Raw genomic sequence first — 20,851 nt, 5'->3', positions numbered from 1 at the left:
CGATCATTTGTGATGCAGGAAAGAAAAGTTGAATCTGGAAAGAAGTAAAGAGGCATCTGACGAAAATGTGATAAGCACTACAAGCTTCCCATGAGAAGGTGCACAGATATTCGAATACCGCAAGGTATGCATGGTATGTTGTATTTTAGCAATAATATTGATGGCTAGGGAAGCCATAAGGTATGATGAGAATGTCTCTTTATTTTATTTCTCATACATGCATATGAAAGAAACTTGGGTCCATGTTTGCTATGATGAAATGATGCACTTGGTGTTGAACATTTTGATCTACTTGAATTCTATGAGACTATCTAATGTTGATACATTGACACACTTGATCATTGGATAACATACATTTGTTGGAAATATTGATCCTATAAAGAAGGATAACACCTTTACTCTAGCAAATGATACTCTTGAAACTTTTCATGATGGATTTCATATAGAAAAATAGCTTGTTCATACTACTGGTAATGCTTGAGATAAGCATGATGAAAGCATATGGAAAGAAAGATTCTCACTCTCATTGTTTTGGTAAAGTTTTATTGAATGACCTTACTTGATCTTATTGATCATGATAAGCATGACAACCTTGATGTTAAAGGTATCAATATGAGATTGATATTCTATATCTCTTACCTACCGTGGTCATCTCTTGATGAAATATGGTAGAGTTGAATGCCCTAACTTGATGGAGTGACTTGATAGAAACTGTTCATAATATCAGAGATATGATGCATTAATATGCTTCTTGGAGTCTAACCTTTGATGAAAGATTGATGTCATGGTGCTAATAACCATGATAGATATATGTTAATGACCTAACAAATCTACTATTTCATGACTCTAGTAGAGATAGGATGATGACATGAATGAAGATGAATGAAGTAGATCCCTAAACAGAGGGAGAATCTCTTCTCAAGACTCATGCTCATATTACTATTTTCATTATGTGTTGTTAAGTATGATTTATGTGTATATGATAGTATTGATATGGAGTAGAGTCTCATATTTGAAACCCGTACAAAAATTATGGTTTCAGCTACAGACGCAGTCACGGATCTGGGAGACCTCATCCCTAGAAGCATGCATGCTAAGGCCCAGAGAGTGTCCAAGCATCTAAATCTCCTCCCATGATAACTTGGAGGGAGAGTCTAGGGGTTTGACTACAATTAACCATCATTTGGTGCTTTATGAAGCTGTATGAAATCTAAATGAAGGTGTCTGTCACATATTCTGCCTTTATAATATGATTTCTGATGTTGTTGGGTTAAATTGTTGATGACATAAAAATCAAGTATTGTGCATGAATGATCACCTCGAAGATGTTAGTTCCACATATGTGTTGTAGATAGCAAGATCTACAAGTAGGAAAATATTGAATGTCTTCCATAACAAGAACATGTAGACTGAACTTGTATTTTCACGTGACTAGGACATACATATAGATATGTCACTATGTTTGTGCTACAAGAGGTTGGCATGATTTCACTGATTAATATAGATGAACAATGTTTTATCATAATTACTGACAATAACTTTAAATTGATGATTGAGACATGCTTTGACTATAGATCTTTCTACGGTAAAAAATTTGGACTTGACCTAATGTCCAATGATGTGATTTGATGATTGTTGATTTTCCCTAATGTCTATGCTATGTGAGCATAATGACATATATGGGTATTTAGAAAAATGATTTTGTATTGGCCTCCTTGTTCCTAGCTCAATGGTTGAGGTACTCATAGTTGTGATCTAGCACGAAATCCAAACCTACATGAATCATCGTTGGTGTATGCATTTACACTTAGTGACAGAAATGAATTGTATTATGATTATGAGAATGAATTTAGAAGTTCGGATTGATAATACATGGTTGATGACAACTTGTTAGCATAATAATAAATGAAGTCATGAGTTGATATGAGCTCTCCCCTTCACCCAGTTAAAAGTATTGATATTCTGATATTGATGGTTTTGATAATGGCTGTGATCTGACTTCTAAACTTTGATAAGCTTACTTTGTTGATGTGATGCTATAACATTGATTTATGTAAAGCTGATTATGCTCGCTTTGTAAAGAATTATGCTTATATCATTGCATGAAGAAAGATCCTCTATCCAAATATGTCTATATTTGATTGTAATTTGATGAAGTAAGGATGATGAGTTCGAAGGTATGCTTTGATTTTGATTATGGTTTTGGTTTTATATCCTGATGGTCTACTCTTAATAGGTGATGAACCTCTAATGATCTAAATGAGAGGGAAATGGCTTATAAAGCTCGAAATGATGTATCATAGCATGATTAATAGATTTATCGAATGTGGAAAATAAATTCTATATCCCAAAGCTATTGGAAAATGTTTTTGAATAATGAAAATGCAAATCCTTGGATACTCCGATTTGAGTTTCAAAGATGTTGTTGAACTTGACATGGCAACCGACTGTTTATTAAAGAATTGGTGATCCATTTTGAACATCCATATGTATATGTATGATGTTCACAGAACCTACATAAATTCATGACTGAGTTGCTTCATTCACATAGAGTTGCAACCAAACATGATTTGAAATATCTACATGAGGTGTTCCATTTTTAGGATGATATATTTCTCCTATGATATGTGACTAGATCGATGTATTGTTGATATTTGAGATTATCTTTGTTAAGCACATTTGGATGTTTCTTTAATATCTACCATGATATCTTGGATGACAGGTCCATAGCATGACTGAGGTTGAACATGATGTTGCTCACATGGCTAGTCGTGTGGCAGGATGAAGAAGCTCCTTTGAGAGCCTTGTGAGAATAATCTGGATATGGCATGGATACATGGTGGTCTGATTAGTAGGAAGTGCCATATTTATAATTGTGACCAAGATACACTCATATATTGAGACAGTGAAACTGTTCGAAACAAGCTTAGGCTTGTGGTTGGCACCTACTTGAGAGGGAGGATGATTATGGTATCCTTTTTTGATTTATATGATTATTTATATTATGACATGGTATTTTATTTGATGTCATGTATGAATAAGAAACAACTTCTATTGAGACAAGAAAATACCAGATTTGAGTATGATGAGAGAAGCATTGATTGAGGACATTGAGCCAAATCTTCCACCCTATCTAACCTCCAAGGGTGAGGAATTGAGATGGAGACTGTTGGGGTTGATGGAACTTTGGAAAATAGGGTATGACCCCTATCTGTTACTCATAGGGTTGAAGATCTTGCTCCCATACCTTCATAGGGTTAGAGAATATTGCTTCCTTGTTCGGTCTTTGCAGATTGTACCCTTGTTGGCATCATTCCCACAAGCAGGTTGGCTTGCCAGGAATACCACTGCTCATTTGGCCAATGAGTTGAGGGTGTACTTGGGGTGTACAACCCAAGTTGATTATGATGCAAGTGTTCTACCACATCAATATTGAGGGTCATCGATGGGAAGATCATTAGGGAATAGGATTGGTTGAGATAACCCTACGTGATTCCAGGTTCAGATTGAGCTCCCTTATTATTTCCTATGGTCGAGATGTGCTCCCCCTATGTGTTTGGATATCCTATTGCTTAATATGGGGTTGTAGATGTATAGCTCCCGCATGAGATTCTGGGTTGAGATGTGTTCCCCGATGTGGTTCTAGGTTGAGATGTGCTCTGTGATGATATGATCTCTGATGATGATTGATGATGATGCGAGTAGTAGTCCATTAATAGAGATTTCAAATAGTATATTTATGGATAGAGGGTGGTGGTTTGAGCTCCCCTCTAGTAACAAATTCGTCTTCTTCTAGATTTGGGAATGTTTAACATATGAGTAGGAACAATCAAGAGGTAAGTAGGAATAAACAAAGGATAGATCGTGATGTACATAGATTTTTTGTGATGATGAGACACTTCAGATGGACATGACATGATGACTACATGAAAAAGATGATATGTGATGATACTTGAAGATTCTAGAATGGCATATTGATCGATGGACAGATATTGGTAGGTGGAATTCTCCCTAGTTGAAAGGGAGTGTTAATTTTTGCAACTGCGGTCAAATTCCACCTTGGATGGCTCAAGTGACCAATATGATGATTGCGTTAGATTTCTCTTTTTGAGATTACCATAATCGACCTAAAGATCACCTTATTTGGACAAGAAAAAGTTGAGTTTTGAATTATTTTATTCATACATGTATTAAGGAATGGGTCGGCCCTAACCACATGTGTAATTGCTTAGGTTAGCCTCAACCCCAAGTGGGCCTTCATGAGAACCTATAAATAGAAGAGACCTTGATATCAATTGGATACATTGATTAAGCCATCTTCTCTTCTCTTACTATCTTGGTTCACACAGCTCTATCGGAGGAAAATTTACACAAGGGTTCGAAATGTGAGGGTTGAAGCTCACACTGATTTACGACTTTCTAGTTCATGGACACTGGCACATAACTAGGCATTTTAGTCCCTTGATGCTAACATATAAGATTATGAGAGCTTCTAGAGACCCATAAACGTTGGCACAAAATCTTATGAGAGCACCGAGGGTTTCGAAGGCATATATGAAGGTACCAGTCCATAGGGGATGGGACAGAGTGGTCCTAAGAGTGTCAAGGTCATCCTAAACATATGCATAGCAACTCGAAGAGAGCGCATGAGGGTTTTGGAGTAGATTTGATGAGTTTGACCCGAGACACATGTACAAAATGGTCTCGGAGCATCGAGGCTGCCATAGATGCTCGTATACAGTTCACATAGAGAGTCCAGATCTACTATAGATGTTCGCACAACTCTTCATGCCTATCGATGAGATTTTAGTATTCCGAAAATTCTGCACACTGTTCAACAGTGTTTGGCATAATGATAGTAGTACCCAATGGTAGTTGTCTACAGTGAGTGACAACATATTACAATAATCAGAATCAGGGTTTTGTTTTCAAGCATGATTAAAATTCTTTCATGGATATCATAGTTGTTTTGTTTCATAGATAAAGTTATGGATCATTGTACTCTCTTTTGCTGAATCATTTGATGACAATGTAAGAAGAAGAAGATTTGCAACAATTTTCCCTATAGTGGGTTTTTCGTTGGTCTCAAAGTAATCTTGGTGTTTTTATGTGTGTGCATGTTTTTTTTCTACTATTCTTTTATATTCTGCTACATTAATGATGATAATATTGGTATTTCTACATAATTACATATGAATAATGATGTAGATCTGAAAAATGTAATAATGATATGAAGTGAACTTAATATATTAATGAAAAATGTAATTATAAAAGCAAATAATAGTGTAGAAGTATGAAAAATTAAGAGGAAGACTACGCAAATTTAAGCCATCTCAAGTGATGGCGTCCAAATATTGCCCGTCTACTCTTCGAAATAATGGCCACAATCTCGCGAGGACGTTCATGCTCGTCACTGTATAACCTCTCACATTGGTCGCATCATTTGGCCAGCAATTCCCTGTAATTCGTCGATCGAGGAGTTGTCATAATTTGCATTGCATGTCTCCTTTTCCCAATTTTTTTCATATTCCTCTGCTCTTCTCTTTGTTGGCGTTGTTCTTCATCGATTCACTCATTTCCATCCCTTGTCGACTAATACTTCTTCTTTACGCGCGTAGAGAGTTCGGTTGGCGTATGCCATGGCCAAGAGTGTTGTCGCATATGTCATTCCCTGTAAAACCAGAAAGAAGATGCAGGCAATAACAACGCGTTCTCTTCTCCTTACAATGCATTCTCTTCTCCTTTTTCCTGTCTAGAGACAAATGGGATAAAGTTTTCCAAACTGGAGACTAGGTAATAGCTGAGGGGGGAGGGAGTTGTTGTTGAGGCTAGTGATGATACAGTGTCATATCGTGCAGTTGTTGCTGGTGCTGCTACGAATATTTTTCTATGTGATTGGGTAATTTTCGTCCTCTATCATTTCTCTCCTATCGAAGATTCTGGAGTCGGTTTGGTTGTCATAGGAGAATTACCATCTGGAGGTTTTCACTGTTTTAAAAGGGCTTTACAGATATTGGTATTTTAATTTCTGAGAGTCTCCTCTGCATTGACGGTGGGTTTTACAGGTATTGCCTTTTTCACTTCTAAGAGTCTCCTCTGCATTGACCGTAAGTTTCAGCATTCTCATTATAGTCTGTTGCACTTCCTTAACCTTCATAAATACTTTCGGAGCTATTTTTTCATCGTATAGATTTGAGATACATTCAGTATCCGAGGAGCTTCGGGTTTCTGTATTGTATACTGTCTATTCCCTTACGAAGTGGATGGTGATTTGTACTGAATGAAGAATTTATGTAGTCCATGTTCAAGGCGTTCTTCCAGTGGGCGGGGGGCACTGTTTCATTGAAGATAGCCAAGGTTTCTAACTCTATTCTCGACAAGCTGCGATCTGAGTTTTTAAATTTTTTTTTAATTGTTTTTACTGCTTAGATGTCGTTTGAAACATTCATTATGGATCCGGCATATTTCTCCCTCGAGTTTGGTGTGTTAGTTTGGTGTGTTAGTTTGGTGTGTTGGTGTATTAATTTTAATTCTGGGTTGGTGTATTAATTTCTTCTCGGTCCGTTATATGGGTTTTGTTCAATTAATTTCCACAGTGCCTCTCCTCTGTGGTTGGCTTCTAGAGGACTTTTGCCTATGAAGGGGGTGATGGCAGTTTTCCCATCATGGCCTACCATTTAAGATGGGTACATTTCGAACTCCTCTGTGGTTGGCTTCTAGAGGACTTCGGATTATGATGGGGTGATGGCAGTTTTCCCATCTTGGCCTACCATTTAAGATGGGGACATTTCGAAGGTCGGTTGGCATATTTTTGCAGACGATAAGGACAAGGGAATTTATACTCCTGGATGCTATATTCTTGAAATGTCATCTCCGAATTATTCCATTATCTTTGTTTTATCATCAATTTAGCAAGTTTAGTCTTAAATGTGGATGTTATATTCCTGAATTTTCATCTTTGAATTCTTAGATAATTTATTTCAATTGGTTAGACTGCATCTGAATCATCTCATAAGTTTCTCTGCCACGAGGGCGAGTTAGAGTAGGTTGATAATATCATCGGGCATTTATTTTTACCATATTTTTGTTTGATATTTCTTATCCATGTAATATAATTTATAATCATTTCATTGTTATTATTTCTTGAATTTCTTTCAATGGGATGTCATCCATTAATTTCAAATAAAATGATTAGATGTTACATATCAATTATATCAAGTAATGTATTAGGTTGTTATCTAATTTAATTCATCTTTTTTTAAGATGGAAAAAGAGAAATGAACCTTTCTCGAATTGCTTTCAATGGGATATCATCCATTAATTTCAAATAAAATGATTAGATGTTACATATCAATTATATCACCTAATGTATTAGGTTGTTATCTAATTTAATTCATCTTTTTTTAACATGGAAAAAGAGAAATGGACCTTCCATAGGATTTGAACCTTGATATTGAGATTTTAACAAAAAAAAATTGCTAGTTGGTTTACTATTATTTTAGGCTATTAAAAAATTAAAATTGCTAGTTGGTTTACTATTATTTTAGGCCATTAAAAAATAAAAATATGGTTGTAAGTGTGATGTGAAAAGCATAATTACATATATTTATATGAAAAAATAATAATATGATTATTTCTTATTTTTACTTATTCAAATAAAAGAAAAATAATTTTATTATTGCAAGAAAGAATAATTTTAATTATGTTACTTTCTCTTATTAAAATTTAATAAAATTATTGAAAAAGTGAGAAAAAAAAAGAAAGAAAATAATTTGAAAAAAAATATTGAGTTTTATGATGTATTAATTCAAATCTAAATTTAAATTTGAGTGGTTGAGATTGAAAGCCAAGTGCTTCAAGGTTATTAATCCACATCCTAGTGTGACGAATGACCCTTCCATGACTTTTTACTTTCGTGATCTATTAAATTTCATTTTTAAAAGAAACAGAAGTGAATACACGTGCATGTTGTAAAGAAGAGGAACATGACAATCATCAGCAACATAAAATAACAATATGTTGATAAAAGAGTTCATCCAGGAGGGACTAGGTCTCCGGACCCTGGTGTCAAGATGGTGTAGGCTGTTGCATTAAGTGCTTTCAATAGCGATGATGTACATAAGAGGTGATGTTGCTATCATACAAGGAAAATGCCCTCACGCAGGAGTGGCTCCAAGAGAGGTTCCACTACAAGAACTCTTACTCAAAAGACTCTTATTAGTATGACACAAACTCATGCATGATGAGAATCCCGTCAACATGGCATAAAAGGGATTTCAATGCAATCATGCATGATGACAATATGAGTATCCCATAAACATAGAACAAAGGGACATCAAAACATAACATGACGAATCATGACAACAAGTACATCATATAGATGATTCCGCGTCACATCAAGCAGGAATCATGAAAATAAGTAATAAACAAGATCCCTTATCAACATCAAACAAGGATCTATGCAACACAATGCTTATCAAAAGAAGTACATGAACACACTACATATTCCTCACAACCAGGGGCAATTGGAAGAAGTGAATGTCAAACTGCTGACGCTATTCATGCCATCAATCTCGCTGCATCAAATCTCATGGAATGACTGCTCGCATGCTGAACGCTGACACCTGCATTCCACTTAGAAAAGTGGCTAGAAAATAAAATGAGCAATTGAAAAATATGAATGCACTATCAGATTTGTGGCGTTGAATAGTGAAAAATCGACTGTCAAATTTATGAATTCTGAGAAATTGAGAATTTGGGGCTAAGGAATCTTTTAGATTCCTCCTAGATTCTTCAAAGATTCTGCTCCATGGGTGGTGTTAGCTCTGCTACAAACTTCAGTAGTTGGGGGATAAAATGACAGCTTGGCAATGTTGTTGATGGTTAAAGGTGCTTGGAGTAATCTTCTCCTCTTTCCTTCTTCCCCGTATTCTCCTCATACTCTCTTAGCTCCTGCTTAATCCCTTAAACCCTGCTATCCCTGTTTTACCTCAAAACTCAACTTAAACCCTCCTATCCAATTATTTCCTCACTGCATGCATTTCCCCCCGTTTCACTTCTATTTTTTTTAAATCCTACATTATTTAGGCCCCGAGTGCCACTTATAAACCACCATATGACCACCGTAGCCTAACTGCGTGCCTACCTCACTATCCCTCCATCCTTCGTTAACCCGCACCGTCAATCGCATCACGATCCGACGGTTCCTACTTTGCTTACTGCATGTTAAATCGTGATCAGTTTCCCTGCTGCCTGACCGTCCGTTGATTAATCAAATGATAGTCGCAGCCCTCGCTCTCATAACTTGCACGGCTGTTAACCCGTGATGATGATTGTTTCCCACTGCCATGTGTCATAAATCTATTGAATCGCACGCTGTTATACGGAAACCGCCCAGCACAGAAAGCGGTGTGGGTAAAACTGCCTGCGAAACTGCCTGTCCTGTATGTCCTCCCGCACGATAATGTTCATGCACCTTCCGCTTGCGATCACCGTCGGATCTGACGCGTCCAAATTCGACGGCCCTTGTTGCTCCCGCGCATATGTCTCCCAATAGCTCCTTCTAACGCGATCTCCGTCGTCTGATTGTTTAATCTAATGGCTAATGCTTATTCGCTTCTGCTCATGCTTCCACCATGATTTTTTAACTCCTTTGACTATCTGGAGCTCCTGAAGGACAACAACGATCAATTACCTGTACCTAGAACATTCAATCTACAACCAACTACATTTGAAGAAGAGCATGGCCGAGAGGAAAATGGATGACTTGAGGCAGATAACAACATTTATCAGTTATGGGTTTGTATCAGTCTGTACTCCACCTGATCAGAGAAGGAAAATAGAGCATCAGAAAAGGTCAATTTTTCCATTAAAGACAATCAGATTGTAGCAGAGGCCCATATCAAATTGTAAATGTGGTTGATGGTCCATTATGACTCCTCCACACATAGTTTAGCAGAGGTCTTTTGTAATCAACCTTCATATATACCCAGAAATAGAATGTAAAGAGGTTGATGAATGTTATTTTTGATGTAAGGTTCAAATTCTGGAGACTGCAACTACTATGATACCTGTAGTGTCTGGTCTTCATTTTCAGCTAATATAAGCTTCTTTTTCTGTTAATTGCTCACTTTCCACTTCTTTTTTGTTCCAGGTTGTGCCTGTTATGCATTGTTCATGTGCTCTTGATGTTTAGTATTAGAGGGGCTGTCATCTCACCTCTGTGTTAGAATCTAGTTAGTATTATTGAATGTGTATGTAGGTTTCTGTTGTTTTAATGCGAGAGGGATGTCATCATGTCTGTGCATTAGGAAATACATTTGCAGACCTTTTAACTGGTTGCAGCTGGCCATCACACAGTCCTGTGCATCTGCTGGTGTGATCAGTATTCTCCATCTTCACATTTTCTTAACAGCTGTGAGTAATTGGTGGTCTAAAGCCTTGTAGTCTGGGGGTGTTCACCAATGTCTGGAGTTAATCATAGTAGAAGTGTTTATTTAGCTTGAATATGCAGCATTTCTTTCATTCATCCACCAGTTTTCCAACATTTTGTTGAGTTTGTAATGTTCTCGAGCATCTCCGATATACAACCTAGGAGAGTTTCTTGGGGTGATAACATTAATTGGCACCGTTGTTGGGGAGAGGAGAATTAAAGCTTAGCTTCCCTGGGAAAACGACACAGTTCTAGATTTTGATGATAGATAAGGTCTGGGCACATAATTTGGTTATAATCATATATCTAGTGACTCCACTAGTGGAAGACCATCCTTTGGCGACTCCACATTGAAGTTTTAGTGCAGTTGGTGAGGCATGCTCGAAGGAATCCTCAGAAATCACCAGCTAAATCAGTACCTGACCATGAGAGGACTATTAAATCAAAGAAAATATCACAGTAAGGAGCACCAGGATCAGATAAGCCTTAAAAGTTCCATGTATCTCTGATAGTGAATGTCACCCTCAGAGATTCATTTAGCTCTTTAGTCATTCATTTCCTTTGAGACCTCAGTTGAAAGAAGCATCCATGGTGTCCATCATATTCCTCTATTTCTGTCATTCTTTTCATTGATTCATTCCACTCAGTCCACCAGTATCCATTTCATATACCTCAGTCATGGCAGGCCAGCAATCCCTCACAAAAATAAAAAAAATAGTTGTTGCTAGGTATGGGCCCTTAGTCTTGCCTACACCTTTGAATGCCATGCCTGGTGAAGAAGGAGTAACAGTTGAGGAGAATTTAGAGGTTCTTTACAACTATGCTGATAACCTGGATATCAATGAAGAGGATGTCTAGATGAGGGTTCTTGTCCAAAGCCTATATGGGGAAGCTAGAAAATGGTTCAGAAATTTACCCCCTAGGTCTATTGCAGACATTGAGGCCCTAGATGATGTGTTCTTAAAACACTGGGGGGATAATAAAGATCTGCTCTTTTATCATGATGAATTTGGGAACTTGCAGAGAGAAGATGGTGAGCTGCTGTTTGAATTTAACATCAAATTCAATCACATGTATAGCAGAATGCCAGCTGAAGTAAGACCTACCCCTGCTTCTGCTATGCTCACTTATGCTAATGCTTTCGATTCTCAATTCTTCCTGTTGCTAAGAGAAAGAAGATGTACTTCTTTGGCTGATATGCAAACTACAGCCTTTGAAGTAGAAGCAAACATCATTGTTACAAAGAGATTTGAAGGTGATGCTGAGACGAGAAGTCAGGGAGGTGAACCCTCATCATCCTCAGAACCTGAGATCGATGAATTAGCTAGGATGATTGAGTTCTTTGCCTCTGAAGTATCCAAACTAAAGGCTGAGCAGTACTATGAAGAAGCAGGAGCTCATTGTTCCTTTTCTCTTCCAACTCCAAATCTATATAGAGGAGAAAATGAACATTTGCAGATTTTGCAAAGAAATAAAGTTACAAATGAAGATAAAGGGGTCAAGACCCTTTTGTAGAATTTAGTCATGGAAGAAGAGTAGTATGAAGAAGAGGAGGAGGTCCATGGTTTAGAAGGTGCTCCTTTCCTAACTAGAGTTGCATATGAAAAAGCAATATCTAGAGACAGTGCTCAACAATTTGTTGTAGCTGTAGAACAACAAGTTGACCGACAGTAGAAATTAGCAGAACGCACCTTCATTCTCCAAGAATTTGTGCCCGAAGCTAGCTCATCTTCACATGGCTATGCAGATCTGCAAAGTAGCTAGCCTACTTTTGTCCCCAGATTAGTGATCAAGAAGGGAGAAGTAAGCTCCCTATCATCATTTGTCCCTCTGTCTGCTCAAGTGACAATCCCTCTAAGTTGCCCCTTGAACACTGAGGCAGAAAAAAATTCCATGCTTAAGGCTGAAATTGATCATCTTAGTCTTGATATTCTAAATTTGCTCAAGTGACCTCCACATAGATTGAAAAGGCAGCTTATTAGATGACAAAGGAAGAGGGTGCACAGTATTTGGACTCCTCCTTGGATGAGGATTGTTCAAAGAAAGATTCAAGAGTAGAAAGTGTTTCTGTGTCCCCTACACATGAACAAATTGGTACACCATTCATATTTATTGTGCAGGACACAGGTGACAAAGATAAGTACACAACAATATTGATTATTTAGTAAGTGTACAAAAGCTCACATAAAGAGCATCCAAGGAGGAGAGCACACAGAAGGGAGATGAAATTTGATCCATATCTGCCTATTAAGCTCAAATGTCCTAAATATTTTGAGGCAGAGGATCAAATCAATCTAGCTTTGCAGCTCTATGATGAACCGGCTGACAGGCAGCAATTTTTGTGGCCCATCAATTGGCCAATTTTTGAATAATTATGTTGTCTAAGGTCCTGTGGCCTTAATGTTTGTAAACAGTTTCTTTTATAAGTTTTAGGAGTAGGCTTAATTTGACTCCATTCCAAATGGATACTAGGCACTATTTTAAAGCTCTTGAGACCTCACAGGGAGGATCTCATCCCCAGAAGGAGCTAGTGTTAGCTCTGCTACAAACTTCAGTAGTTGGGGGATAAAATGACAGCTTGGCAGTGTTGTTGATGGTTAAAGGTGCTTGGAGTAATCTTCTCCTCTTTCCTTCTTCCTCGTATTCTCGTCATACTCTCCTATCTCCTGCTTAATCCCTTAAACCCTAATATCCCTCTTTTACCTCGAAATTCAGCTTAAACCCTGATATCCACCTATCTCCTCACTCCATGCATTTCCCCTCATTTCACTTCTATTTTGTTTTTAAAGCCTACGTTCTTTAGGCCTCGAGCGCCACTTCTAAACCATCATATGACCATGGTAGCATAACTGCGCGCCTACCTCACTATCCCTCCATCTTTTGTTAATCCCCACCATCGATCGCATCACGATCCGACAGTTCCCGCTTTGTTTACCACATATTAAATCGCGATCCGTTTCCCTGCCGCCTAACTGTCCGTTGATTAATCCAACGATAGTCACAGCCCCTGCTCTCATAACTTGCATGACTGTTAACCTGCGGGGACGGTGGTTTCCTACTGCCATGTGTCATAAATTTGTTGGATCGCACATTGTTATACGGAAACCGCCCGGCGCAGAAAGTGGTGCGGGGAAAACCGCCTGCCCGCGAAACCTCCCATCCTGTACGTGCTCCCACACGTTAATGTTCGCACACCTTCCGCTTTTGATCACCATCGGATTTGGCGCATCCAAATCCGATGGCCCTTGTTGCTCCCACGCATATGTCTCCTGATAGCTCCTTCTAACGAGATCTGCGTCATTCGATTTTTTAATGTAACAGCTAATGTTTATTCGCCTTCTGCTCATGCTTCCGCCATGATTTTTTAACTCCTTTGACTATCTGGAGCTCCCGATGGACATCAATGATCAATTACCTATACCCAACACATTCAATCTACAACCAACTGCATTTAAAGAAGAGCATGGTCGAGAGGAAAATGGATGACTTCGGGCAGATAATAACATTTATCAGTTATGGGTTTGTATCAGTCAGTACTCCACCTAATCAGAGAAGGACAACAGAGCATCAGAAAAGTTTGATTTTTCCATTAAAGACAATCAGATCATAGTAGAGGCCCATATCAGATTGTAAATGTGGTTGGTGGTCCATTATGACCCCTCCACGCATAGTTTAGTAGAGATCTTTTGTAATCAACCATCATATATACCCGGAAACAGAATGTAAAGAGGTTGATGAATGTTATTTTTTATGTAAGGTTTAACTTCTCGAGACTGCAAATGCTATGATACCTGCAACGTCTGGTCTTCATTTTCAGCTAATACAAGCTTCTTTTGTTGTTAATTTCTCACTTTCCACTTCTTCTTTGTTCCAGGCTATGCCTGTTATGAATTGTTCATGGGTTCTTGATGTTTAGCGTTAGAGGGGTTGTCATCCCACCTCTGTGTTAGAATATAGTTAGTATTATTGAATGTGTATGCAGGTTTCTGTTGTTTTAATGCCAGAGAGCTGTCATATTGTCTGTGCATTAGGAAATAGATTTGTAGACCTTTTAACTGGTTGCAGTTGGCCATCACAGGGTCTTGTGCATTTGTTTGTGTGATCAATATTATCCATCTTCACATTTTCTTAAAAACTGTGAGTAATTGGTGGTCTAAAGCCTTGTAATTTGTGGGTGTTCAACAATGTCTAGGGCTAAGCATAGTAGAAGTGGTTATCTGGCTTGAATATGCAGCATTTCTTTCATTCATCCACTAATTTTCCAACATTTTGTTGAGTTTGTAATGTTCTCGAGAATCTCTAATATATAACCTAGGAGAGTTTCTTGGGGTGATAATAGGTGGACTGGAAATCTACAACTCAAAAGGTGAATCCGACCTCGCCATTCCTATCCCTACGAAAAACTGTGAAAAATGACTATAAACTTGACTATATTCTAACATGGAGAAAAATTACCTCCTCGGGAAAATTTCAAGGATCATGGTTCTGCTCCCTATTTCTACAGCAGTCATGGTTCCACTTGCATCGATCTGCGTGTGTTCTCCTGACCTCCTCTGCCTACCCGCACTATGCAAATGGAAGTTCTAGTAAGGTTTGGAGGGCAAATCCACCAAGAAGGTGGTTATGGCACAATGGTAATTATAACAAGTTATTGAGGAGGGGTCCCGAGATCAAATCTTGCCCCTCCCCTTTTAAACATAACATATAACAAAGTATGTTTTTGTGAGGCAGGTCTGCTGGATTCGGTGGCCTGTTTTCCCCAATCTCTATTGTTGTTGCTATTTAGGTGAGGTGCAGGGGTAGTAGGGTTAACAGCCTGCGCCCTCAACTATTAATGGTCAGAATGAGAGCGGCTCCGGCGTGGCGGGGTCATGGCCACCCATCCCTTAAGTAATTTGATTATTCGGTGGTGGAGGGAGGGCCAACAGGGGTCATGGCCTGTCCGCCCATAACTAATATATTTTAATATTTGGTTATGGGGGGGGTGGCAGGGTCATTGGCCGCCACCCCAAAATTATATTTTTTATTTTGTTTTATTTAACAAAACTTAGTCATTTTTAAAAATTCAAAAAATGATCGAAGCAGACAATTTAAAGAGACGACAAATTTGCCCAGAATCTGGCCTAGGTTGGTCAAAATCTGGTCATTGGATTTTGTCCAATTTGCTATCTCCTTAAGCCTGCCAAGTCACCAAAGTCAACTTGAACTTTGACTGCTCCTAACTTTTGCATACGGACTCGGTTTAACGAAATGTCCACACCACTGCGATCAGGATGACAAGATCTATGTTTTGGTCCTAGTTCAAAATCATTCCAATAACTTTGATTTTTGAGATTCTATAAGCCCTCTTTGTCTGGTGTGTGTCCTTGGAGCCAACTGGATCAATCCTCCCCGTTGAGGAGCTTTTGGTCCTCCAAAAGCATGAAAAATAATTTGCAACTTCTCTATAGCTTGTCTGCATCAAAAGCATCCTAAAAGGTCTCGCTTCCATCTCCTTCACCTTTTTTCTTTGGAGCCTTAAGTGATGAGTCGACACTTGCAACCTGTAGCACATTTTTTTTTGCAAATTACATGCTTGAATTTCATGACCAACTAATGACCCAAGAGTCCCACACTTGGCACGATTTTATAACACATACTCAAAGGTCAAATTTACAGCAAGATGGACACAATACCCTAGATATGAAAACAAGGCCAACATATCATTGTTGCTCCAATAAGTGATGGAAAAGACATCATCACTACAACACATGATTTACAAAGATAAGGCCAAACATTATTTTCTTTGACAAGTGATGGAAACATGACATCACTTTCAGAGTTTAAAATGAAACTCAAAATAGGACTAGACATCATTGCTGCTAAACAAGTGATGGAAAATAGATCATTAGTTTTACATTTAAAAATGAAACAAATGATTTACAAAAGCATGACCATGAAACGTTAACATATCTGGAAACCATTTTTCACTTATCGCTATGAATGGGTCGCCTCCTGTGGTGGCTTTGCTTTTTGAACCATTGTTCCACTTGGTTCATGCACCGACGCTTTGTCTTTAAGGTGCTGCTCTGGATGGAGCCTCCAACAAGTGGCTCTTTGATGGTCATTTCTATTACAATGACTACAATACATCTTCTTCCTCCAAATCTATTTAACATGTTTCTTTGCTTGTTGTTGAGAGGGTCTTTCACACCTCATCCTTTTGTGTGCTGCCATTCTTTTCCAACACTTTGAAAATGTATGGTTATGTAATCCACAAAAGGTATAGGTTTCTCGATGCCATGTTTTACATTCATCATCAACAACATGATGACAATTGAAATGATCATTCCAATATCGAAACTAGTTATTCCTTTCCTTGCAATCTCTAGTGTAAGTATGGTGATGAGAGCTTGCCTCAACTCTTTCCATGCCATGGGCACTGCCATGGGATGATGGGGATGTGTTCCCATCATTCTCTTTCCTTGATGATTTTGATGATGTCTCGGAAGAATTTGACACCTTATATCATTCTCCATTGGTGTATCTCAAGCCTGCAAATTGAGATCTCTGCAAAACCTCCAATGGTTGAGTTATGCCTTTGTTATTAACACCAAGTTTTTCTTCCTCCTCGTGCTTCATCCTGGTAAGGAGCCTCATGTTTGTCCCTGTAATTGGGATCTTCAAACCTCCAACAGAAATCATATTATGTGAAGACGAAACTGAAAGGAAATCAACACCTTTTACCTCCTCTATCGATTTGGAAAGAACTGATGACGGCTTCTCATCATCTGTTGCTGGTGATTCTCTTGCTGTCTCAGTGCATTCCCTAGCATCTTTTCTCACATACCCAAGTCATGCCTAATGGGGTAATTCTTCCACTTTGATGGAGTTAACAATGCCTTGGCCATTAATGCCAAAGCCTTTCCATTCATACCCCATTTTTTTCAATAGTTTGGAGCCAATTCCTGTGGTATAATTTTCAAAAATGATGAAATCATCATTAGGACACATACATGAATTCATAGAATTACATTTTACCTCACATGGGTCACGTTGTAGCTTTTCCAAGGCCTCATCCTTTGCTTGCGGCTGTCGTAGTAAACTATGTTTCTCCTCCTTCTCTTCATGTAAAATAACTTTCAATTCAATGTTTTATGTTTGAAGATTCTGTGTGTTGTGCTTCAGTTTCTCCAGGGTCTCTTCCGTTTCTTGTAACTGAAGCTGCAATCGCTCCTTTTCCTTTGTCTCTTTTTGTAGAGTTTCATACATTATTTCCACCCTTTTGGAAATTTTGAGCATGGTCTCGTACATCTCTTTTTCATCCTCTGTCGTTGTACATTCCATTATGCATGCTTGCAATTCGCATCAACGCAAAGGCTACTTCGATACCACCTAATCCAGGTGCAGGTGTGACGAAGGACCCTTCCAAGACATTTTAATTCCGTGATGTGTTAAGTTGCATTTTTAAAAGAAAGAAAATGAATACATGTGCATGCTATAAAGAAGAGGAACATGACAATGATCAACAACATAAAATAACAAGAAGTTGATAATGGAGTTTGTCCATGAGGGACTAGATCTCCGGGCATTGGTGTTAAGATGGTGTAGGCCACTGCATTAAGTGCTTTCAATAGTGATGATGTACATAAGAGGTGATGTTGCAATCATACAAGGAAAATGCCCTCACGCAGGAGTGACTCCAAGAGATGTTCCACTGCAGGAACTCTTAGTCAAAAGACTCTTATAAGTATGACACAAACTCATGAATGATGAGCATATCGCCAACATGGCATAAAAGGGATCTCAATGAAAACATACATGATGAGAATATGAGTATCCCATCAACATACAAGAAAGGGATCTCAAAACATAATATGACAAATCATGACAACAAGTACATCACATAGACAATTCCGTGTCACATCAAGCAGGAATCATGAAAACAAGTAATAAACAAAATCCCTCATCAACATCAAACAGGGATATGTGAAGCACAATGCATAGCAAAAGAAGCACATGAACACATTGCATATACCCCACAACTAGCGGCCATCTCAAGAAGAGGATGTCGAACTACTGAAGTTGTTCATGCCATCAATCTCGTTACATCGAATCTCATGGAATGAGTGTTTGCATGTTTAATGCTAACACCTGCACTCCACATAGAAAAATGGCTAGAAAATGAGAAAATGAAAATTCTGAACACACCATCAGATTTGTGGCATCGAATAGTGTAAAATCGACTATCAAATTTCTGAATTTTGAGAAATCGAGAATGTGGGTCTCAAGGAATCTTTTAGATTCCCCCTAGATTCCTCAAAGATTTTGCTCCATGGGTGGACTGGAAATATGCAACTCAAAAGGCAAATCCAACCTCACCATTGCGAGCCCTGTGGCATACCGTGAAAAACGATTATAAACTTGACTATATTCTGACATGGAGAAAAATTACCTCCTCAGAAAAATTTCAAGGATCATGGTTCCACTCCCAGGTTCTACAACAGTCATGGTCCCACCTACATCGATTTGCATGTGCACTCCTGGCCTCCTCCATATACCCGCACTGTGCAAATGAAGGATCATTTAAGGTTTGGAGGGCGAATCCACCAAGAAGGTGGTTTTGGTGTAATGGTAATTATAACAAGTTGTTGAGGAGGGGTCAGGGGATCAAATCCCGCCCCTCCCCTTTTAAACATAACATATAACAAAGTGTGTTTTTGGGAGGCGGCTCCACCGGTTTCGGTGGCCCGCTTCCCCCAATCTGTGTTGTTATTGTGTCTTAGGTGAGGTGGAGGGGCGATGGGGTTGACAACCTACACCCCCCACTATTAATGGTAACAATGAGAGCAGCTTCGGGATGGTGGGGTCATGGCCGCCCACCCGTTAATTAATTTTATTGTTTAGTGGTTGAGGAAGAACCGACGGGGGTCATGGCTCGTCATCCCATAATTACTATATTTTAATATTTGGTTATGGGGAGGTGGCGAGGTTGGTGGCTCGCCACCCCAAAATTATAATTTTTTTTTTGTTTTATTTAACAAAACTTAGCCATTTTTAAAAATTCGAAAAATGACTGAAGGAAACAATTTAAACAGGCCAAAAATTCGTTAAGAATCTGGCCTAGGTTGGTGGGAATCCAATGGCCGGATTTTGTCCAATTTGCTGCCTCCTTAAGCGTGTCGAGTCACCAAAGTCAACCTGAACTTTGATTGCTCCTAACTTTCTCATATGGACTCTATTTGATGAACCATTCTCACCACCGCGATTAGGATGACGAGATCTACGCTTCGGCGCTAGTTCAAAATCATTCCAAGCACTTTGATTTTTGATCTTCTATAAGCCCTCTTTGTCCAATGTGTGTCGTTGGAGCCACCCGGATCAGTTATACTATTTATAGGAATGTTCAAATTTGATCATTTTTTACATAATTTGGTGATAGTATTTAGTGTTTGGATAGGTTATGTTTTCATTTAACATTAGGGTTTGTTCTAGCTTGAGCACAATTTAGTATTAAAACTAGCCTAGCTCTATCTTAATTCCCAATCTACCAAGCGAATTTATAGTAGCATTCGAGTTGTTGATTTTTATTTCAAGTTTTGCAAATACATTTTTATTTATTTGGCCAATCATTTGATATTGATCTGAATTTAGACATTTACAGTTATTTTTTTAATGCGATCACAGTTGCAGTCGTTTGGAAATTTTTTAGTCTAATCCTTGAGTATGAAGAAACTTGTAATGTTTCTTATTTGCTTTAGTTCTTTTCTCTGTGGTTTCCTATTGATCTAAAAGACATTTTGATGAAAGTTCCTTAGATTGAGATATATAAGCTTATTTTATGTTCTATTTATTCATTGTATAATCTGTGTTTCTTTGAAATTCAAATTTCAAAAAAATCCACTCCAAACCAAGGAGTCTTCACTTTTCTCTTTTAGTGGTTATGTTTGGTCGTTGTTTGAGCTTAATTACTAGTCAGAAGCATGTTGCACCAAGATATGCATACCATCTCAGCTTAACTGAATTTATTACATGTACCTTTGTTGTTTTGTAATGCATGTGTCTTACATTACCTATTACATAATTTTATTTGGCTCTTTCACAACCTAGGATTATAAGTTATAACTTATCTGGTGAAATGATTTGAGAGAATACAAATATATGCCTCTTGGATATTATTTGGGGTTTATAAAAAATAGATAAGTCTTCAATATCCTAATTTGTGGTTTAAGAATGCATTTTCTTTTGGTCAATAAATAAGCAAGTTCCCATTAATAATACAAAATTAACAATATTACTTAATGATATTGCTGCTTATTATTTAATTTCCATTAAAAATAATTTTTTTATTCTATTAGAAATATAAATTTTTATATTTAGTAATTATTTTTTTCAAAAATGATTTTCCAAAATTTCTATTCCTTTTGTGTACCTTTACAG

Source organism: Pinus tabuliformis, chromosome 3_2 (assembly GCF_031772625.1).
Source record: "Pinus tabuliformis cultivar Carrire ecotype Pingquan chromosome 3_2, CPIR1, whole genome shotgun sequence".
NCBI classification, from domain to species: domain Eukaryota; kingdom Viridiplantae; phylum Streptophyta; class Pinopsida; order Pinales; family Pinaceae; genus Pinus; species Pinus tabuliformis.
The sequence above is the reverse complement of the archived record's forward strand: the minus strand, read 5'-3'. Positions refer to the sequence as shown.